The following is a 24,685-nucleotide window of genomic DNA, read 5'->3' as shown; positions in this document are numbered from 1 at the left end:
AAAGGAAAGAACTACTTCAATTAATAATACTACAGCAATAATCTATTTGAATGAGGTTGTAACTGATCAACAGCAGGAAAAAACAGCCAAAATCAACAAACATACACAAAAAAGCCAAAAGTGAATATAATATAATTTATTTTATAGCAACAAGACTTGTAGGCATTTTTATTTGCCCTTACATGGGAAGAGTTCCCTCTAAGATCAGTCTAGATAAGCCCTATGTGATATCAACCTTCATCGTCATGATATGTAAGATTAAATAAAATAAAAAAAGTTTTTTCGACTGAAAGTAAAGAACAACATCAAAATATAAAACGAACAGAAATTTTTACGTATATGAGGGGGTTCCCCCCTAGTCAATATCTCACTCTTTACGCTAAAGTTCGAATTTTGTTCGAGTCACAAACCCCTGAATCTCAAAGGCCGTTCAATTAGAATAGATAGCTCTTTTGAAAGAACTAAAAAACTTTAAAAATACTTAAAAAAGCCGTCCTGGCTAAGTGGACGTGCGCTGGCTCGAGAATTCTTTGTCCAAGGGGCACGGGTTCGTTCCTGGCGTGACCAGCTATTTGGTCTGGGACGCGGGTCAGTGGTATGACTCTGAAAGCTTAGCCAGAGTTGACCCAGCTCTAAATGGGTACCTGGAGAAATCTGGGGAAGGTAAGCAGGAAGGGTTTGCGAAAGCACAGGATGGCCCCCAGCTCCCCATTGCACTTCCTGGCTGAAGGGCCACGAGACGGAGATCATCACCACCGGTTTGGACCTTAAAGGTCTAGTGTCGTCACATTTACACACTTACTTACTAAAAAACTTTAGCGTAAAGAGCGAGGTATTGAATAGGGGGCTGACCCCCTCATATACGTAGTAATTTTATCAAAATTCCCGATCACACTTTTATAATAATTCCCGATCACACTAAATTTGTGACATATAATTGAAAGCTTGCTATTTGGACAGCACGAAATCATACTGACGGGATTATAATATCCATGAGCTTATTATAGAGGCATTTAGTTACAGGAGGTTTAAACTCAGCAGAGTAATAGACTTAAAACGCTCAGAAATTTCCTTCTTACCTGATACATTCTGAGATCTAAATGCAGTTTTGATGTCTATGCCCATTTGCCATTTTTTCAGTTGATGATGACCTCCCCCCCCCTCCCCGTGAAGGAAGCAGGTAAACAGTATAGATCACTGAATCTCGACTTTGCACAAGGCAAATTAAGCTTTAGAATAAGCTTTATAAGCTTAGATTATTTATCAGTATAATATTTCCCTATCAAGCATCTTGTTCAAGATAGGAAAACAAGACCTAGGTTTAGGCGATGATGAATGTCGACCTGTGAAGGTTCTTTTTATCCCGCACTCCAGTTTTAATGACCGTAGAGGCCAATGAAGGTAAGTTTACGCTTCGAAAGGAGAAATTGAGGAATTATTTTGAATTTCTATTTGGATTCAGTTTGAATCTGTGAAATCCAGTTCACAGATGCGCTTATAATTTTCGAAATATTCAATATACGTGCAAATGAAGACCATTTGGCTGTCACTAACGAGTCAGTGATAAGAGGAGAATTCGTATTCAAAATGGTGAAAATATTTGTGTCCAAAACTTAAATCAAGTTTTTTATCTGGATTTTTTCTATCTAAAAACGATCCAATATCCATCCTCAACCATAGTATTTCAAATTTTAGACAAGATCCGGGGGGTTGAAAAGATTCTTCCATATGAACAAGAAAGCTCCCAGGAAAAAGACGAAATGTAAGTAATATTGTCTCATCTCTTCACAAACCACCACTTTTGACGTCATATGTTGATTCCTTTTTGGGGAGTAGATGTTTCAAGTCTGCCTGTGCCATATTTTTTTTTTTTAAGAAAATAAATTTAAGCTAATAACGATGTTAGACTTTGATGATAGTGATAAAATTAGAATATAGCGACATTAAACATCAGACTGTTCTCTGCCAAAGTCCATCAACACATCCAAAAAGAGCCAAGGTTCTCACTTGTTTTAAGCTATTAATTCCTTTGTTGGCTTCTGGAGAAAGCTTTTGTCTCATACATTTTGTGCCATACATAATATTTTTAGGCATGGAAGGTACTATCCATGTTAGTTACCCCGATGACAGTAGAGAGGGTATTCAGTTGTGACGGATTTTAACAATTAAATGATGTATGTTGGAACCACAAAGGTGAGGAAACTTATTCTTGATAACTTCAAATTTGTTAAGGCCTTTGAAGAAATTATTTTTTGATCCGTTCAACATACATTCAGTGCTTGTCTTCTCCTCTACGTGTCAGTTAACATACAGTTAAGTTTGGATGAGTGAAATAGATCTTTGAGGAACCTTTTGTATTCGTATTCTTTCATTTTTTACAGGAATATATTGTAACGACTAATGGGGTGACTTTCCAGGTATTCTTCAGTATTGATAAGTAAGTAAGTAAGTATGACGGCAGTAGATACTCAAGGTCCAAACCGGCGGTGCTGATTTCCGTTTTGTGGCCCTTCAGTCAGGAAGTGCAATGGGGGGCGCACGCAGAAAATTTTTCAGCGTGGTGCCGCTGATTTAACTTTCAATGCCGCCGCCGGAATCTTTTTCGGGGGAGCTGGGGACTAGTAACAGTATGAGAAAGTTGGCCCAAGGCAAAGACATTAAAAGCTGATTTTAAACTGAATCAAAAATCCTTGACTAGCTGATTATATACTACATTAGATTTTTATCCAAAGTTTTGCTCGCGGATATACCATTTTCAGGGTTTAAAGGAGATAACAACTTCGTTGCTGTGGAAACAAACAGGATAATGATTTTAGACAAAAAATAGAGCTAAGCCTTTATTGATTGCGAAGACAAGCTAGATGTGCTAACTGGGCCTGTGGGCCCTCCATCGCCGTTTATTGTCAACTCTTTATTATAGTAGGAATGTTGCTCCTTGTTTGAAGCAGATTGACACAAATGTATTATCGAAGGTAAAAATTTGACCCTTGGCTACTCGGAACACCCCTCCCCCCTTATCCTTGCTCTCTCACGCCCAATTTTTGCAATCAGTAGAAACATGAAACCGTATAGGAACCGGAATCACACCAGTATCTTAGATTGGTGCTGCTTTAGAAACGAAGGACCAGAGCCCCTTCCAACTCCCTTCCTACCAACTTTTTAGTAGAAAGGTGGGTATGCTGCACATCATTTTAACCAGAACCATGCAATGATTTAAATTGTGTAATTGGAGGCCCTTGGTAAAACTCACAACAATCTCTGCACTCTCCCTACTACATGGCAGAATGACTGACATCTTGCAGCTGATTTGAAGCAAAATCTCCGAAAGATTTCAATCTATGTTATTGGGAACATAAAATTGAATGATTACTGTTCCTAAATCCCCTGGCCCCTGTCACGCCAATTTTCTTGCAAAAAAGTTGGCACATTGTACCTTTTTAGAACCAGAATCACACAGTGATTTTTAAAGGCTACTATTGAGAACCAAAGTAGTACAGAAGCCTCTTCACTACCCAGCCGAAATTTTAGCACAAAAGTGAGCATGTTGCATCTTGCATGAACCAAAAACATGTGAGATGTTTAATATCTATGATTGGAGGATCAAAGAGGGTTTGAGGACCCCTGAAACATCCCTTGACCCTTAAACCTTCAACATTTTACAAGAAATGTAACCACTCTTCACCTTTATTAAATCAAAAACGGGTAATGATCTATGATCTATTTTATTTAAGGTACAAAATGAGTCTGCTCACATCCCTGCTAATATTTAGCAAAAACGAGTGAGCGCCTTGTTTGAACTTGAACCCTACACTGATTTTCGCTGTGTATGATTGGAGACACAAATATGGCGCTTGCTTCCTCGCCCACTAACATTTAGCAGACAGATGTGCATGACTTTTCCCTTTTTTGGGGGGGAGGGGGATCGTTCCAGCTAGAAATATATAGGGCAAGTACGCTGGCCAAATGGGACATGACAGTCCTGATTTTCAAAGTCCTCTTCACTGATATTTGTATGAAGGTGTTTAGATTCACTTGAAACTTACTGGGGCAAGTAATTTCGGTTAAGGGGCTATAGGGATTATAGGGACATAGGGGCTAGATCCTCATCTACCTTCCGTATTCCAGTATTTCAATTAAATTAAAATTTGCCAGGCAGTAGCCTATCTTTATAGTCCTTTATTGTCCAGATGCCAAGTTTAATCGTTAGGGAATTTCTGCTCTGTCACCGAGAGTGTCTCATAAGTAAGAATTGCTAAGCATGTTCATCTTCCGAAGCGAAAGGTAGGTAAATGTTATAATTGCCCTACCTATTATTCGTTTCCGATACATTTTAGGCTAGGAAAATTCGTCTTCATGCTAATGCAGCGTTAGATTATATTTGTGTCGTATCTTCAAATAACAGATTGATTTTTTGTCAGGAAATAGAGAATACCATTGGTTATAAGCAGAAGTAGCGTATTTCGAAACCATCTTTAGGGAAGGTTATACCTTTTTTCTTTTTTTTTATTTCCCTTAGTATATACCATTTTAAGTGTTGATGAATTGCAAACTACATCAGCGATCCCTTCCCTGTATAAATCCCATAAAAAGCCTTATATCTTAAAAATGGGCAACTTGCTTAAGTTACAGTCCTTGCGCAAGGGGTGTGGAAGTTTTTTTTCAACCCTAATTTCTGGTTACTTGACTTTTCGACTATTTTTAACCAAATGGCTATTTAAAAGTTTTGACTGGATACATTTGAAGAAAAAAGGGCGTAAAGGGGGGGGGGAGGGGTGACCGGCTACCTCCCATTTTTGATAATTTTCAACTCTTAAAAAGGAAACAAATTCTTTTCATTTTCAATCATACGAGTCCCCTCCATAAAAAAACATATGTTAGCAGTTCGCAGCTAGCATAGTTTATAGCCATTGCCCCGAGGGCTGGGGTGTTTTCAAACCAGGAATCTTAGTAAAATTGAGACTTGGACTATTTTGAAAAAATGGCTATCTCAAAATTTTGATCAGAAGAGTAGGAAAACATGCATATCCATTTTACATAGTTGCTGTTTTGTATTTAGTGGCTGTAGTTTTAAGCAGTATAATAGATATATGTATTCCTATATAGATATATCTTTTCCTAGCATGTTTTCAATAGCCAAAAATTTGAAAGTTAAGAGTGACATAATGGTTGGAGTGAAAACTATTTCTCATGATTATGACGTCATTTTCTGTCTTAGACTAGCTACATCCATTTCATATATATTATCTATATCCTAATCAAATACCTTGTGACAGTGCAGTGAATAAAGCCGCGCCTGGAATGTTTCTGGTAGAGGTTCGATCCTGACTGTTGCAAGGAATTTTGCCTGTTGTTTAAAATCAATAATTTTTTTTTAATCAGTTGGTTATTGTATGCGGAAATATACTTGTGTTTATTTTTAACCACCGCTGGCTAGGGACTCCACCTCAAGGTTAATGAAATTAAAATATAATAATATCACAAGGCTAGTCAACTTTTACAAATAAGAGTGATTCTGCCTTTATTTTGATGATCTCCCAAGCAATTCGTGAGAAATGGTGGACTTACATAGCGTCTTTTGATTTAATCAGCTACGCGTGTCGTTTCCATAGAAAAATGGTTACAAAATTTTGATATCTCGGCCTACCGAACGATCCCTTTAAGCTCCTAGCTGTTAAGATGACCTAGAACAAATAGGACCTTCTTTTCTGCTATTAACCAAGAATAACAAGTATTATCAAATGAAAGTAAAGAGCAATAGAAACGCTAAAACGAGCAGAATTTTTTCCGTATATGTTCCGTAAATACGGAATAAATTCTGCTCATTTTAGGTTTAATATGGCTCTTTACTTCCCCGTGATAATACTCTCTCTATGGCTGCTAAATTTTGTATGTGGGTGGAATTTTCAGGGGGGCGGGAGGAGGGTCTGGAGGAATTTTCTGCGGGGTGGAATTTTCTCAGGGGGGGGGGATACGCCGGCCTGGTTTCATCAGACATGAATAGTAGGTTGGGTACTTTTTGCACCTTGTTTGGCTCGGAATTAAGGAATTAAGCTATGGTTTTCAGTGAATATAATCTGATGGTGAAAAGGACCCCTAGGGTCCTTGGCCCCAGGTGCTGGAGTGTTCAACCCCGGAAGCATAATTATTTGGCCTTTAGACAATTTTTAACCAAATGGTTGTCTTAAGATATTGACCGGATGCATTTGGGAAAAAAGGGATGGGACTGGTTGCCCACTGATCACTTGACTCTTAAAAAAGAACTAGATTTTTCAATTTCCAATCGAAGGACCCCCCCCCTCCATCCAAAATAAATATGACCATCCCTCCCATAAAAAGCCTTATATTTTAACAATGGGCAACTTGCTTAAGTTACAGTCCTTGCGCAAGGTGTTTGGGAGTTTTTTTCTACCCTAATTTATGGTTATTTGACTTTTCGACTATTTTTAACCAAACGGCTATTTCAAAATTTTGATTGGATACATTTGAAGGAAAAGGGGTGTAAGAAGGGGGGCTTGCTACTTCCCACTTTCGATCACTTTCAACTCTTAAAAAGGAAACTAATTCTTTTCATTTTTAATCAAATGAGTCCCCTCTATAAAAAAAACATATGCTAACAGTTTGCAGATAACATAGCTTAAAGCCATTGCCCCGAGGGCTGGGGTGTTTTCAAACCCGGAACCGTAGTAAAATTGAGACCTGGGACTATTTTGAACAAAACGGCTATCTCAAAATTTTAAAACGATATTTTGATACCAGTAGATACATCATAAGAATTGAATTTTAATGCTGATTTTAAATATATAAGTTTCATCAAGTTTAGTCTTACCCATCAAAAGTTACGCTCATGAAAATGTGCCTTATTTTCGAAAAAAGGGGAAAACGCCCCCTAAAAGTCATAGAATATCATAAAAGCTTCAAGCTCCTATCTGCAAAACCGTCAATTTTTTTTTTTTGCCAGAAGAAAGATCACGGATGCATGTTTATTTGTTTTTTGTTTGTTTGTTTGTTTTTTTTCCTCACGGGTAATTGTATCGACCCAGTTGTCCTAGAACGTAGCGAGAGGGCTCATTCGGGTGGAAATGAAAAGTTCTAGTGCCTTTTTTAATTATCCGGGTCTCAGTGGTAGCTAGCAACCTAGTAAGAGACGATCATGCCCCACAGTAAAAATGAAATAGGTCATAAATCCTAAAAATAGAAGCAGATCAAAAAACAAAGTACACTATTAGAACCGACTTGTCTGAAACCCCCTATTTACGAAACTTATAGTCCCTTGGCTTGAACAACAAGGGAAATATACTGGATTGAAAATCAAGAAAAGTGGATGCAAGCACGATATTCTGCTTAAACGGTATCTTTTTTTCCTTTTCTTTTTTTTCTCCTCAGCTAGCTGGGCCCTGGAAAATCGTAGAAACCCCCTTTATAGGAAACTTAACGTCCCTTGGCTTCAACAACAAGAAAAAATATTTTGGTTTGAAATTCAAGAAAAGGGGCTACAACCACGATATTTTGCATATAAGGCATCTTTTTTGGTTTCCGATTTTTTTTCTCCTCAGCTAGCTATGTACTAGAAAATCATAAAGAACTGTATAATGTCTCATTTTAAAGGAAATTGCTAAATCTAGTGCATTTTGTAATTAAAATAAATATTTTTTAAAATAGAATCAATCTTGACAAAAAAAAACAGGAAAAAGACTATGGCTTTTTCTTAATTGGTATAGTAAGAGACGACCTGGCTACAACCTACGATTATGACATCATTGATCAATCTTTAACATGATGAGCAGAAGATCTTTCTTCTGACAAAAAATACCAAATTCCACATTTTTGCAGATAGGAACTTGTAACCTCTACAGTAATGTTTTCTGATACGCTGAAACTGATAGTGTGATTTTCATTAAGATTCTATGACTTTTAAGGGTTCTTTTCCCTTTTTTTCGAAAAAAGGGCAAATTTCCCATGGCTCATAACTTTTGACCGGTACGATCAAACTTGATGAAACTTATATATTTAAAATCAGCATAAAATCCAATTCTTTTGATGTACCTATTTATATTGAAATTCCGTTTTTTACTGTTTCGGTTACTATTGAGAAGAGGCACTCTTACTATACAGTCCGCTACCACGAAATTTTTGATTGTTTCAAAAATCAAATATCTTTGAAAAGACTTCAGTATGAAAAGACATCAAAAATTCGGTTTTTTGTAAAAAGTGATTCTATTTTTAATTTTTTTTTGTATTTTGATTAAAAAAGGCATTAGAACTTTTAATTTCCGTTTGAATGAGCCCTCTCGTGACATTCTATGACCACTTGGGTCGATACGATCACCCCTGGGGAAAAGAAAAAACAAACAAATAAACACGCATCCATGATCTTTCTTCTGGCAAAAAAAAATCAAATTCCAAATTTTTGCAGATTGGAGCTTGAAACCTCGACAGTAAGGTTCTCTAATACGCTGAAACTGATAGTGTGATTTTCATTAAGAGTCTATGACTTTTAGGGGTCTTTCCCTTTTTTTCGAAAGTAAGGCAAATTTTCTCAGGCTCGTAACTTTTGATCAGTATGATTAAACTTGATGAAACTCATATATTTAAAATCAGCATAAAATTCCAATTGTTTTGATGTATCTATTGATATTAAAACTCAGTTTATTACAGTTTCGGTCACTATTAAGACGAGTCGCTTTATAGGGATAAAAAATCTCAATCTTAACAAAAGATAGGAAGAATTATAGACCTCCCAATAAAAACTATATTTTGGTCATTACTGAACAGTTGTTACTGATATATATTTTTTCATTTTTTAGTAAAGAATATTTTTTTATTTTTTTTTTTTTTTTTTTTTTAGTTCCTTGTGTTTCCATTTCTAGAATGAACTACACAGAAAACTTACAATAATGCTTTTTCTATGGATATTCTTTTGATATTATATTTCTCTATAGATTTGTCACTACCATTTTGCGTTGTTAATACAAATACTGAATATTTTTCTGTGTTTTCTTCTTCATTACTCTGTTTTTTTTAAATAACTTAGTCGGTCAAAATTGTTATTAGCTAACATTAAATCCAGTCGTATACCCAAGTGTAATTATCTTTTTTCTGTTCCAGAAGTATCTGGAAACTGCGACCGAGCTTCATATCAATCTGAAGTAAACACATAATTTGGAGGATTAGCGACCAACGTGATGCAAAAATATTGATGCTGTTATATTGAAGTAGCAAATCCATGATCATATTTGTTTCTTTTTGTTTTTTTTTGGAAGGGGAATATTTTCGACGGAGCTTAAATTAAAGTTTGCCGGGACAGTGAAAAAACACTTCAAAATGTTAATGATACTATCGCCAAAATAAAAGTAACGACTTACCTATAAAATACTTGAATTTCAAATCATCCCATCCCATCTAAACAGGAAAGGGCCAAATTATATTGAAAGAAAAGCCATGGACTGTAAAACAGGAAAGTTAACCATTATATTACGTCGTTAAGCTAGTAATCATACAGAAAAATATGATTAATTATACGTTTTACCTATCTGGTTCAAACCATCTGCTTCTTTTTGATGGGCTCGTAGGCTGAACGTTTTGCAGGGCTGGTTCAAACCAGCTGCTTCTTGTGCAGGACTTTCAGAATACACGTAGAATTTAAGACGAGGGTAAAGAAACAGTATTGAAAAAGAAAGATACCCAGGCTTTTTTCATTTTTTTAGGAAAACTTTTTGGGATTAAACTGATTGATTCCGTAAAATAACGATAACTTAAGTTTGTTTTTGTCAGAAGAACAAAGGGGATATAATAGTTTTTATGCTCAAGTTCATTACTTTTAGGAATCCTTTTTTGGATTAAGCTATTGGATCATTTTATAACTAACAAGACCCTTTAAAAGTTTTTGGTGTGAGTCATTTTAATTCCTGAATCCTGTCTTTCTATCATTCTACACGACCATCTCATAGGTTTTGGGACATACATGAGCCAAATCTAGAGTTGTGTCTAGCGTAGCTCTGGACCAACCCTATATTCTCACTAAACGGTTCGAACTGTATTTGTTGTTTTTTTTAATATGTTTACCTGCCTTCCTCTCAAAATCTGACTTTCTTTATATCTATGTGTTAAACTTAGCAGATCATGTGAGTAAGGTACATTCTAAGTAATTTCCGTTCAAATGAGTCCTCTTAAGATATTCTAGGACTACTGGATCGATACGATCACCCCTGGGAAAATAATAAAAAAAAAACAAAAAATAAATAAACAAGCATCCGTGATCTTTCTTCTGACAAAAAATATAAAATTCCACACTTTTGCAGATAGGAGCTTGAAACTTCCGCAGTAGGGTTTTCTGATACGCTGAATCCGATGGTGTAATTTTCATTAAATTTCTATGACTTTTTGGGAAAATAAGGCAAATTTTCTTAGGCGTGTAACTTTTGATGGGTAAATCAGATTCTATTGATGTATCTATGGGTATCAAAATTCCGGTTTTTAGAGTTTCGGTTACTATTAAGCTGGATAACCGAAAATGCGGCACTAGACCTTAAGGGTCTAGTGCCGCATCCTTTTCCTTTACCTTTTTTTTTATTAAGCTGGGTCGCTCCTAAACAGTTCGTTACCACGAACTGTTTGATCGGTGCAGCAACTGGTCAGGCGCATACGCAAGATTTTTTTTTATGGGACGTGAGGGTGATGGAAGACAGCTTCGAAAAGGGGGCGGAACTCAAAGTAAATATAAGAAATCTTCGTATAGAGAAATCGTGAAAGAAAATCGAGATTTAGGGGAGAACCGATCCAAGAACGTCATCCATTTTTTTTTGGGGGGGGGGGGGACTTGTGCATTCCTGCCTCAAGTGTTCGTTTTTATTAATTTTGGACCCCTTACTGAACGAGCTTATTTGAATTAAAAACGTTATAAAAATATCTCAGGTCCTACTAACAGTTAAATTAAAAACGTTTTGGGAGCATAGAAATGAACCATTGTGGAACACTAAACTTGAAACTTAGTATCATCATCGATATTAAGGTGTTAATATAATTTGGACAAATCTTCGTATTACTTTAATCTTTTCTTTGATTGTCCATTTGTATAATATCTTACAACACATTCCAATATATAATTCTTGTGATGACAATACTTAATTATATGCTAAATTTCATACTTTGTAAAAAAAAAAAAAAAAAAAAAAAAAAAAAAAAAAAAAATCAAATTACTAAACTTTTACAGATACTTTAATAAAGCAAGTTCTATTACTTTCACAGCAAGTTGTTCGTCTAGAATCATAATACATTTCTCGGAATAAATAATCCGTGAGCAGTTGCGGAAGTTACGGGGTTGAACCATGGAAATGACAGCAACAAGGCGTTTTGAACAAGAATAAACAAGACAAGGAGACACCTAGTGATTTCACCAATCGATACTATAAGATGGACAAACAAAGATAGTAAATTCGGCTGAAAACCTGGTTTTGTTGGGAATGTGTTTTAATTTTAGAGAGTTGATGTATAGCCTAAGAAACTTCGAAATGTTGGTGTGTAGGAACTTGTCCTCGCAATATACTGACCTATAACGTTAACTGCTGAGTGATGCTGCCCAACTCTATTAGGAGTATCAATAATAACCTACCCTTTCCAAGGCCGACGAGACTCAAGACTTAGACCTGAGGGGGGGGGGGAGATTATATTTAGAAATTTCTTCAATGTAAATTATCAGAATCATGCAGTAGACCTCTTTGAGCCCTAAGAAGAACAGAATGCGAATAGTCTTATTGATTCTTGAAAATTAGTGCTGAAAAATAAGAATTACTCAACAATGACTCTATGATTTGATCTTTAAAAAAGCAATTTATAATGAATAGACTACAGACAGCATGTGCTTTGGTAATTTCCTTGCGCTTTTTCTTCCATTTCACCCACAAGTCGTCACCATGTCACCAGCGCTTCCATTCCACCAGCAAGCTCTTTTCAAAAGTTTGAAGTAGCAACGAACACTGTGGGTTTGCCTTCTCGAAAATGTAGGAAACACTGTTACCAGACGTCTGATATAAAATAGCGCAGCTATAAAAGCGCGAACGCACCGTTTTCGAGCGAAAAACACCAGAACTGCAATTTTTCAAAAGAGCTCTGGGAAAATACACTGATTTGAAAAATTCAATGCACAACCATCTGAAAAAAGTGCCTAGCTGGCGCAAATTTGTTCTGTCTGAAAGCAAAAACTCTGCTTCTCTATTGTCATTTTGGTGGCTCTTTAAATGCTTGCGGTTGGAATCGTAGGGATATATAAAGAACAGAGGCTGAATTGCCTTCCATTTTCTGTGGTCTCAACAAAATCCGACCATGAAGTTTTGAAGAATCTGGCCTCTGTAAGTCTTCTGGTAATGACTCCCATCCCCGCTAAACATGAAAGATATCGGAAGAGTTTTGTTGAGTTATACAATAGCCAGGAAAATTAGTCATTAATTTTATTGTTATCTATTTATTTTTTATTTTTGACTTTTTAACTAAGTGTTGACTCTTTTTTTTATGTTGTAGGGTGAATCGGGGAAAGTCCGACACCTTAACATGTTTTTTTTTGTTAAATTGACTCTCAAGATTTTTTTTTTATGAGTATCTCATATCATCTTCTATCAACCTTTTTTTTACAACAGTTTCCCATATTATTCACTTTCTGATTTTCCCATATAATGTGCTTGTAGCCCATCACCAGGTCTCAAAGTTGGTGCAGTCTGCTATGTTGGACTTACCCCAGCTTTGGGGGAAGTGCAACATATCCTACTAGCTTTTTTCAACAATATGTCAAAAATAATATGACTTCACCATCTTAAAGGGCATTGAGGAATCACTATAAGTCCATAAGCAAACAATTTTTATGTCAAACTGACTGGCATCAAAAGGCCAGACCATACTTTTTTCTGCTGCTGTGGGGTAACTCCGACAGTGTCAGACTTACCCAACAGATAAACATTACAAGTATCATAGCCGAGGTGCACAAATCACTGAATGTAAATGATTGCTTGTATTTTAAAAAAGAAAAACATATCACACAAAATATGGTTTGACTCCAGATACAAAAAGTTACTCATATATGTTGTAGCTTACGTGTATGGGCATAAAACAAAGATCTACTGACGCTTGCTAGTAACTGCCTTGTACGATACAATAACCTGACGGATTTGGGCTATTTCAAATGGTCCGGTTTTCCCACTAAGTTTACTGGTCCTGCTTAATGTATTTGTCATCTACAGTATCGAAATCGTCTTTCTTTGGCCAATTGAAAGAGTAGGTGGCAAGGCTCAAGCAGTGAAGAAATTTGAGCTTAACTTTTCCCTCGTCAGGAAAGTCTAGAACCCTTCCTATGTAACCTTGTTCGTCATTCCTTGCATCGTATCTAACTGCATAATACTTATTTAGCTTGGGAACAATCTTTTGCTTACTGGGTGTCTCCTTGTCATTGCTGTCACTTTCTTGAATAGTATTTTGAATACTCTGATCATCCTCATCAGAGCCAAGTTCAAGGCTGATGTCTGATTCGCTATCACCCGTATCTCTATTGGCTTCCCTCTTAGGAAATTTTTTTTTTCGATTTTATACCCTTCCCATCTGAACTATTCTTCTTCTCTTTGCCTTTTGCTTTCAGATTTTCTTCCCTCTTAAGCACCTCTAGATGTTCTTTTGATGTTATCACTTCTGCCTCTCTTGCAATTTTCTTCCGTTTTTCTATTTCTGAAACTGATGGTAGGTCGGGCCGCTTGATTGAGTCAAGAAGAATCTTTTCAAAAGTTTTTGATTGGTTGCCAAGCAACTTCTTTGGACTAAAGGTAACAGAAAAGGTAATTTCTTCTTGTTCAGTGTTGACAGTGGTTGTGACTTTAGATGTGCCTGAATTTTTCTCTTGCTCCTTTTTTATTTGTGCATAGCGTCTCAACTTGGTAGGTTCAAACTTGGTTTGGTCAATTACGGATGGGTTTACTCTCATTGGAACACTCAGGTCAAAGATTCCAGTTGCTTTGAACGACTTTTCAATCAGACTAGGAGTGAAATAGGTATCCCATACCTATGATAAGAGACATACAAAATCCTTCTTTGACAGAATGTTACCAGGGTGCTCCCTCTGCCATTTCGAGAGATTCTGATCATAAGACACTTTCATTCCCTTGAAAACCACTTTATCGAGAGGTTGAAGCATGTGGAGGTAGCTTTAGAATTGTCACGTTAATTTTGTTTGCAAGTTTTGCAAGAGCAAGAGAAAGCTTTGCAATTTTTACAAGAGCATGTGTGCCATGTCCATCTAAGATGAGAAGTGCTTTTCCCTTTACATGAGAAAGAAACTGGAATTCAAACCAGTTCATAAAGAGATCAGACGTCATCCACCCTTTATTGGTAGATGAGTAAGATGCATCAGGGTAAGCTCCATGTACACGTATCCATGAGGTCCAGGTATTCTTTGCAGAGAAAACTATTAAAGGTGTGAATTTTTCTCCATTTGCACTGATACAAACCAAGGCAGTTGTATTTTCACGTCCATTACCACCTGTTCTACGAGTGGCTGGTGAGCCTTTGGCTCCAGCAACTTTCGTGTTGCCAGGATCCCTGCAGAAAGATATCTCATCCAAATTAAACCAGCACTGAGGCTTGTCAAGAATATCCATTGCTATGGCAGTTTCATACAAAAGCTCTTAAAAACCATATATTATGAAGGGGTCAGATTGCTGTAAAAGTCTTTTGTTTTCTAACCTTTCTGGTTTCTTTAGTGAAATTTTGTTTCAGCACTTGAACCCCACCCACCAGTCATGACCAGGTCGGTTGTCCTTAAATCTTGTTTGAACTTTGTTCTTGATGAGATAGTCTTGGACTTGGTTGAAAAATTCCTGCTTGCTGAGACCTATGCCCCACTTTTCAAAGTATTCGGAGACCCTGAGCCATATCCTTTTCTATTTCAGCAGGAATTTCTTGACTCCTCCCTCCACCACAAACTGTTTTTTTGACTTTTGTCTTCTTCATAAGATGGTCATGCAAGGTAGTGTGCGGTATTTGAAATACTTTTGAAGCCTGTAGCATAGACATTCTCTTTGAAGATATCTCTGCTAGTGCGTTTTGTAGCTGAGTTGCATCATATGTTCCTCCAACCCCGCGTTGTGTTTTCTGAACATAATTTCTAGGCATCTAGAAAAGACAAAGGAATTATGAATGAATGGATGAATTTATTCAAAGGGGAATTATGAATGAATTGATGAATGTATTAGAAAACCTGTCACAAGCAGGTGTGCAAAAAATTCCAAAACAGCCAGTAGCAGAATTCCAAAAGCTGCCAACACTTTAGCAGCAAAATCCGTGATTTGACAGCTTTTCTTTGAGCAAGAAGTATTTCTATAGGTAAAATTTTCAGAAAAGTAACAAATGTAACTTAGTATGGCTTGCGGTTAGAAATATCAATAGTTTTCTTAATCATATTTAATCATATTAAAGTACTGTCTCATATTTACTCTAATACTGCTAATGGTGTATAGTATTCAAAGTCTCAAGTATACAGTATATAGCTTACTGCTGGTAGTTTATGGATTGAGTTGTACACTCCAATGATATTGGTATTATAAAAATAATACACACCCAACTGCATTCTTAATATTCATTGATCACTGTACTACAACTATAAAAAGGTCAGTATACTTTTACTAGCATAGGAAGAAAGGTCAGTAATTCAGTAATCTATGTCTGGTTTGGATGTGTAGTAAATAATTGAGACATAAACTTTTGAAAATAGTGAAAAAATTATTTCAAGTCAAGTGAAAGTAATAGTTACTAGGGGTGGATTGTCTTCAGTGATAAATCACTAGGGGTGGCAACCCTGAAAGAAAGGGGATTTTTGGGGAACCAATTTTGAGAATGTTTATGAGAAGACAGATTTTGGGGGAAATCCCCAAAAATTTGGGGATAGTGGAAGCACTGGTATTTTTGAAAAAAAAATGCCAACAAATTTTACTAGGCCATGAAAACTGTCCAGTAGCATTGCTACTATGCTATCCCACTTTTTGCACGGCAGAGCACGACTTGTGTTTTGACACCTTTTCTTTGAGCAAAAATTATTTTATATGTAAAAAGGGTATTTTCAGACAAAATCTGCCAACAAATTTGATACAAGCCAAGTAGCATTTCTACTTTGCTACACTTTTTACACGGCAGGTCACAAGTAAAGGTTAAGACGAAAAAAAATTACAAGGGAGAAAGATAAACGAAAGCAGGCACAGAACTGCAATACATGAATGATCAACACAACACTACATTCCACTAAGTTAGTAGAGCCATCTAAGGATGGTTACTGGCTTCAACCTTTATTATCCAAAGCTTAGAATCTGTTCTACCCTTTCAAATATCCAACTTTGGTAACATGGGGTAAGTCTGACACCCCAGCCAAACTTCCCCCATAGGGGGTAAGACCGACATGTTGGACTTTCCCCAGATGGGCTTTATCGTGGGTAAGACCGACACCCCTCTTATCTGTTCAACTAATAACATTAGCTTGTTTTAAAAAATCAAGAAGATGCTCCTGGTCTTTTAGTTTCTAAGAAATAAAAAACAAATTCTCTATCTCTCTTACTTTATAATCTGCATAAGTTAAAGTAAAGTCAGTTACCTGTGTTCCAAAAAAAACGCTGTCCAAAAAACTTCAAAACCCTCTGAACAGAAGGCGTGCTAACTCTGCCAGAAGTTGATGGCACTGTTGCCTACTGCTACTAATATGGAAGAAAATATGAAAGCCTCCCACAGATACAATGGACCATAGACAAATTGAAGGTCGGTATCGGACTTACCCCACTGTCGGACTTTCCCTGATTCACCCTACAATGAATTATGTTTGACGTGAACGTCAAATTCTTTCGATGATAAATATACCATATATACATATATATATATATATATATATATATATATATATATATATATATATATATATATATATATCTAGTGCTTTTTTGACGTAAAATTCAAATTTGGCAACCATGCTGAGATAGTAATTTTTAAAATAAGATTCTATTCTTCTCTGTTAATGAATCTATGGAAGATATTAGCAAAGATGACAATTTTGTATTTTTTGTTAGAAGAAAGATCACGGATGCGTGTTTTTTTTTTTTTTTAAATTATTTTCCCAGGGGTGATCGTATCGATCCAGTAGTCCTAGAATATTGTAAGAGGGCTCATTTGAATAGAAATTACTTAGAATGTACCTTACTCACATGATCTGCTAAGTTTAACACACAGATATAAAGAAAGCCAGATTTTGAGAGGAATGCAGGTAAACATATTAAAAAAAACAAAAAACAAATACAGTTCGAACCGTTTAGTAAGAATATAGGGTTGGTCCGGAGCTACGCTAGACACAGCTCTGGATTTGGCTCATGTATGTCCCAAAACCATCTCCTAAGACTATAAGATGGTCGTGTAGAATGATAGAAAGACAGGATTCAGGAATTAAAATGACTCACACCAAAAACTTTTAAATGGTCTTTTTACTTATAAGATGATCCAATAGCTTAATCCAAAAAAGGATTCCTAAAAATAATGAACTTGAGCATAAAAACTATTATATCCCCTTTGTTTTTCTGGCAAAAACAAACTTAAGTTATCTTTATTTTACGGAATCAATCAGTTTAATCCCAAAAAGTTTTCCTAAAAAAATGAAAAAATCCTGGGTATCTTTCTTTTTCAATACTGCTTCTTTACCCTCGTCTTAAATTCTACGTGTATTCTGAAAGTCGTGCACAAGGAGCAGCTGGTTTGAACCAGCCCTGCAAAACGTTCAGCCTACGAGCCCATCCAAAAGAAGCAGATTGTTTGAACCAGATGGGTAAAACGTCCAGCCTACAGGCCAATGCAAAAGAAGCAATTGGTTTGAACCAGGCATGTAGAACGTGTAGTCTACGGGCCTGTGCAAAAGAGGCAGGTGGTTTGAACCAGGCCTGTGATCCATGCAGCCTATGGGCCACATGTCATCCATCAGCACTGACTGTTGCCCATGAACTTTTTATAGGGATGGTAAAATATTACCGTAAAGACACAGAATAACATTGTCTTCTTAGCAAAAATTTTTGCGACTGGAATGTGAAAGCAGAAATGACACCAAGTATTTATGTCACTTATCAGATGAGAAAAACATAGATAAATATGAATACTGTATTTAAGCATCAACTTAGACAGTGGGACTTGTTGGCAAGATCCTGGGTATAAAAAAAGACATTGCACGAACTGCTGTCATTCTTTTTCAATATATAAATTTTCAACCCATCTTTGACAACAACACTTTATTTTGCTTGTATGTTAAGATTTGGCTGCTAAATATACTAACTACGCAATTCAAATGATAATTAATCATATTTTTCTGTATGATTACTAGCTTAACGACGTACTATAATGGTTAACTTTCCTGTTTTGCAGTCCATGGCTTTTCTTTCAATATAATTTGGCCCTTTCCTGTTTAGTTGGGACGGGATTATTTGAAATTCAAGCCTTTTAAAGGTAAGTCGTTACTTTTATTTTGGCGATAGCATCATTAATATTTTGATGTGTTTTTTCCCTGTCCCGGTAAACTTTAATTTAAGCTCCGTCGAAAATATTCCCCTTCCAAAAAAAAACAAAAAGAAGCAAATGTGATCATGGATTTGCTACTTCAATATAACAGCATCAATATTTTTGCAATTCTGATCATGTTAAAGATTGATCAATGATGTCATAATCGTAGGTTGTAGCCAGGTCGTCTCTTACTATTCCAATTAAAAAAAAGCCATAGGCTTTTTCCTGTTTTTTTTTTTTTGTCGAAATTGATTCTATTTTAAAAACTATTTTATTTTAATTACGAAATGCACTAGATTTAGCGATTTCCTTTAAAATAAGCCATTATACAGCTCTACGATTTCCCAGTGCCCAGCTAGCCAAGGAGAAAAAAAAGAAAAGCAAAAAAGATACCGTTTAAGCAGAATGTCGTGGTTGCATCCACTTTTCTTGATTTTCAATCCAGTATATTTCCCTTGTTGTTCAAGACAAGGGACTATAAGTTTCCTAAATAGGGGGTATTGGACAAGGCGGTTCTAATAGTGCACTTAGTTTTTTGATCTGATTCTAGTTTTAGGAGTTATGACCTATTTCATTTTTACTGTGGGGCGTGATCGTCTCTTACTAGGTTGCTAGCTACCGCTGCAACCCGAATAATTAAAAAAGGCACTAGAACTTTTCATTTCCGCTCGAATGAGCCCTCTCGCTACGTTCTAGGACCACTGGATCGATACAATTACCCGTGGAAAAAAAATAAACAAACAAAAACAAATAAACACGCATCCGTGATCTTTCTTCTGGCAAAAAATACAAAATTCGACATTTTTGCAGATAAGATCTTGAAACCTTTATGAAGATTCTATGACTTTTATGGGGTGTTTTCCCCTTTTTTTGAAAATAAAGGCAAATTTTCTCAGGCTCGTAACTTTTGATGGGTAAGACTAAACTTGATGAAACTTGTATATTTAAAATCAGCATAAAAATTTAATTCTTTTGGTTGTATCTATTGGTATCAAAATTTTGTTTTAAAATTTCGAGATAGCCATTTTTTTCAAAATAGTCCAAGTCTCAATTTTACTATGGTTCCGGGTTTGAAAACACCTCAGCCCTTGGGGCAATGACTTTAATCTATGCTATCTGCAAACTGTTAGCATATGTTTTTTATGGAGGGGACTCATTTGATTAAAAATGAAAAGAATTAATTTCCTTTTTAAGAGTTGAAAGTGATCGAAAGTGGGAAGTATCAAGCCCATCCCCTTACGCCGTTTTCCTTCAAATGTATCCAATCAAAATTTTGAAATAGCCGTTTGGTTAAAAATAGTCGAAAAGTCAAATAACCATAAATTAGGGTCGAAAAAACACTCCCAAATCCCTTGCGCAAGGACTGTAACTTAAGCAAGTTGCCCATTGTTAACATATAAGGCTTTTTATGGGAGGGATGGTCATATTAATTTTGGATGGGGGGGGGGCCCTTCGATTGAAAAATGACACATCTAGTTCTTTTTTAAGAGTCAAAAGTAATCAGTGGGCATCCACCCCCATCCCTTTTTTCCCAAATGCACCCGGTCAATATTTTAATCAACCATTTGGTTGAAAATTGTCTAAAGGCTAAATAACTATGCTTCCGGGGTTGAACACTCCAGCACCTGGGGCCAAGGGCCCAAGGGGCCCTTCTCATCATCAGGTCATACTGACTGAAAACCATAGCCTAATTCCTTAATTCCGAGCCAAACAAGGTGCAACAAGTACCCAACCTACTATTCATGTCTGATGAAACCGGGCAGGCGTATCCCCCCCCCGAGAAAATTCCACCCCGCAGAAAATTCCTCCAGACCCTCCTCCCGCCCCACTGAGAATTCCACCCACACACAAAATTTAGCAGTCTTAGAGAAAGTATATCACGTGGAAGTAAAGAGCAACATTAAACCTAAAATGAGCAGAATTTATTCCGTATTTACGGAACATATACGGAAAAAATTCTGCTCGTTTTAGCGTTTATTATTGCCCTTTATTTTCATTTGATAATACTTGTTATTCTTGGTTAATAGCAGAAAAGGAGGTCCTATTTGTTCTAGGTCGTCTTATCAGCTAGGAGCTTAAAGGGATCGTTCGGTAGGCTGAGATATCAAAATTTTGTAACCATTTTTCTATGGAAACGACACGCGTAGCTGATTAAATCAAAAGACGCTATGTAAGTCCACCATTTCTCATCAATTGCTTGGGAGATCATCAAAATAAAGGCAGAATCACTCTTATTTGTAAAACTTGACTAGCCTTGTGATATTATTATATTTTAATTGCATTAACCTTGGAGTCCCTAGCCAGCAGTGGTTAAAAATAAACACAAGTATATTTCCGCATACAATAACCAAGTGATTAAAAAAAAAAATATTGATGATACAAACGTATGGAAAATTCCTTGTAACAGTCAGGAACGAACCTCTACCAGAAACATTCCAGGCGCGGCTTTATCCACTGCACTGTCACAAGGTATTTGATTACAATATAGATAATACATATATGAAATGGATGTAGCTAGTCTCTGACAGAAAACAACGCCATATCCATGAGAAATAGTTTTCACTCCAACCATTATGTCACTCTTAACTTTCAAATTTTTTGGCTATTGAGAACATGCTAAATATATATATATATATATATATATATATATATATATATATATATATATATATATATATATATATATATATATATATATATATATATATATATATATATATGCATGTTCTCAATAGCCAAAAAATTTGAAAGTTAAGAGTGAAAACATGCTATTGAAAACATGCTAGGAAAAGATATATCTATATAGGAATACATATATCTATTATATTGCTTAAAACTACAGCCACTAAATACAAAACAGCAACTATGTAAAATGAATATACATGTTTTCCTACTCTTCTGATCAAAATTTCGAGATAGCCATTTTTTTCAAAATAGTCCAAGTCTCAATTTTACTAAGGTTCCTGGTTTGAAAACACCCTAGCCCTCGGGGCAATGGCTATAAACTATGCTAGCTGCGAACTGCTAACATATGTTTTTTTATGGAGGGGACTCGTATGATTGAAAATGAAAAGAATTTGTTTCCTTTTTAAGAGTTGAAAATGATCGAAAGTGGGAGGTAGCCAGCCGCCCACCCCTTACGCCCTTTTTTCTTCAAATGTATCCAATCAAAATTTTGAAATAGCCGTTTGGTTAAAAATAGTTGAAAAGTCAAATAACCATAAATTAGGGTTGAAAAAAAAACTCCCAAACCCCTTGCGCAAGGACTGTAACTTATAGCAAGTTGCCCATTTTTAACATATAAGGTTTTTTATGGGATTTATACAGGGAAGGGGTCGCCTCCCAAGTCCCAACCAGTCCTGTGTTTCCTGGCTATATACATTAGGCTATGAAAAACATAGGCTACAAAACTTGGCATAGATTTAGCAGTCAGCCTCTATATAAGATAAACACTATGAAATTCCAAGAACTAGGCTACTTTTAAAAATTCTAAAATACTTTCTTTGGCCAAATATCCTATCATTCCTAAGGGTGCATCACTTTGCTTTACCTCTAAACCACCTCCTAATGCCCAAATATATAGGCTACCTTGGATTGTATATACTTGATGAATTTTCCTGTGGTTTATTTGTGCTCCTTGTTTGACATTAAGTTAATTTATAAAAAGAGTCAAGTGTAGACATTTCTTGCATTTACCCAATTTGAAATATATATGAGCATAAGGAGGAGAGGAGCCACTGGGTAAAGAGTATTGGTACCTTAAATTACACTTGCTAGTGATAGGATGAATCCTGTGTCTGCCAGTTTCAGTGATCATAGTTAGTCCTCAGTGGGGTCCCAAGCAGTAATCCATGGTTTGTTGAGTCACTCCCTATCACTAATGAGTTGAGTGCCCCCATAATGGTAGATGTCACTGTTTTTTTCACTGAAAGAATTCCACAAGCTGACAACTCTATTTGAAGAGAATAGTTTCCTTAGTCTGGTATTTGCTCATTTTTGGAAAAGCTTACAAGGGTGACCACAAGTTCTCTCTGAATTGGCCCTTTGGAAAAGGTCATGAATGGTATCCTCAGTGTTTAGAATTTTGTATGCTATCATTACATTGCCTTGTTTGCATCTATACATTAGATATGGTATTCTGAGCTTGCAGAGACAGGATAGATATGGGACATCACAGAGGCCTTTAATACATTTTGTTGCCCTCCTCTGGACTTATTATATTGCTGCTTGGTCAGTCTTGTTTATTAGGCATGCAACATACAATTCAAATTCTAGCCTTGGTCAAACTAGACTCTTATACAGCTCAGTAGCAACATTTGGAGATTTACTAGTGAATGTTCTTTTGATTAAGCCAAGTGATTAATTAGCCTTTGAAAAAGTTTGCTTGTGTAAGAATATGGAAATTCAACTTGTCATCTACCAGAACACCAGGATCTCTCTCTCTGCATGGCTGCTGGAAATAGCTTTGCAAGACCCATCACTACAATTCATATGGTACTGAGTGTGTGGGTTCTTCTTCCCAAGGTGGAGAGTCTTGTATTTTGCTTCATTGAATTCAAGCTTCCAAATACTAGTCCAGTGAGTGAATGCATCAAGGTCCAGTTGTGTTGACTTAATATTTTCTGCTGTGTCTGCACAACCAATAAGTTTTGAGTCATCAGCATTGAGGCTTTCTTTGCTATTAAGGATTTTTGGCACTATATTTAATAGAGTTGGACCCAATAATGTGCCCTGGGGCAAACTAATTCCAACAGCAACCACCTCAGATATCTTATCAACAGACATAGATATCTTATTGACAGACATATAGGGATTCTTTTCTACCAAAAAGTCTAGTTGGGACACTAAGTCTTACTTCCCAGAAAATTTGGCTACAATTCTGACATCCTATTCTGGTAAAGGTGGCAACAACAATAATTTATTTAAAAAAGTCATTACTTGCCCCCTATAAATGTTGCAATGGGCCTGGACTCCCAAAAAGCCTGACTGTGGTATTAGTACTTATTCTTATGGGGTTTTCTGAGACCCAACAATGTCATTTAAACTATATCTTGATAAAAGGATAATACTATTATCCTTCCTACTCCCACGATAAGGGCAAACAGGACCCTGAGCTCAGAAGAACAGGATTAGCACATCAAATGACAGTTTGGTTAAGGTCTGGCAAACCCTTCTAATTTTTTCTGAGTATACACTTTTAGAGACTGTCTTTTTTCTCCCCCACATACTTCTGATTGGGTTTGATAAACACTTTGTTGGAGGTGCTGACTACAATGACTTATGAAACCCGCTTCTTCTGTCCCCTATAAAAGCTGGAATAGTGCTCCAAATGTTTATTTGGACTTAACTCTTATGTAGTTTGGCTAAGGTATAACAGCCCCATTTGAACTATATCTTGGTTAAATGCAATTATGATTGTCCTTCTTCCTCTCCTAATGAGGTCAAACTGGTCTCTGAGTTTAGAAGAGCAGAAGTAGCACATCAACTGACAGTTTGGTTAAGGTCAGACAAACCCTTCTGGCCATTTTTCTTGGTACATGAATTTAGGTACTCCCTTTTCCTGCCCTTACAGAGTTCTGATTGGGTCCTGACCCCCAACCCACACCCAAAAAGGCACAACTAGGTTATTACCACATTCATCCTTCCAAATAATGCCATTTTTGGTTTCATACTATAAGTAAGGAGTCACCTGAGGTAATAGTTAATAATACTAAATAAAGAAGTTTTGATAATAATACTTACAACTCACTGCAGCACCAAGCTGCATTCAGCCAACACAGCTACATATTCTCCTCCTCCATCCCAATCTACTCAAAACCTCCCTCTTTCCTTCCCCCAGAGGTCCCCATTTCCCTCAAATCTTTCCTTACAACATCCTCCCACCCTATTTGTGGATGGCCTGCTTTTCATTTGGCCTTAGACAGTTAGCCAACAAGAATAAACATTGGTAATGTTTCATCTGCAGAATGTGTCCTAGCCAACTCAATTTTTCTCTCATTATAACCCTAGAAATTGGGATTGGACCACTTTTTTCGTACAGCCTACTGTTTAAGATAGCTAGTCAGTTGCATGCCCAAAACAATTGATAGGTAATTTCTCTGGAAAACATCTACAAATCCTCCTCTGTTTTTCAGAGCAC

General features: G+C 36.4%; 1 protein-coding gene across 1 annotated transcript in view; it reads right to left on the bottom strand.

Annotated features, from left to right (window-relative positions):
- LOC148953941 (transcription initiation factor TFIID subunit 13-like) overlaps positions 1-24,685 on the bottom strand; it is a 39,830-nt gene that overhangs the window by 5,275 nt on the left and 9,870 nt on the right. The window lies entirely within an intron of this gene.

The sequence above is a fragment of the Artemia sp. Qi Xiang Cuo genome, chromosome 3 (genome assembly GCF_049724085.1).
Source record: "Artemia sp. Qi Xiang Cuo chromosome 3, ASM4972408v1, whole genome shotgun sequence".
Lineage (NCBI taxonomy): Eukaryota > Metazoa > Arthropoda > Branchiopoda > Anostraca > Artemiidae > Artemia > Artemia sp. Qi Xiang Cuo.
This window is presented reverse-complemented; position numbering and strand designations above follow the sequence as displayed.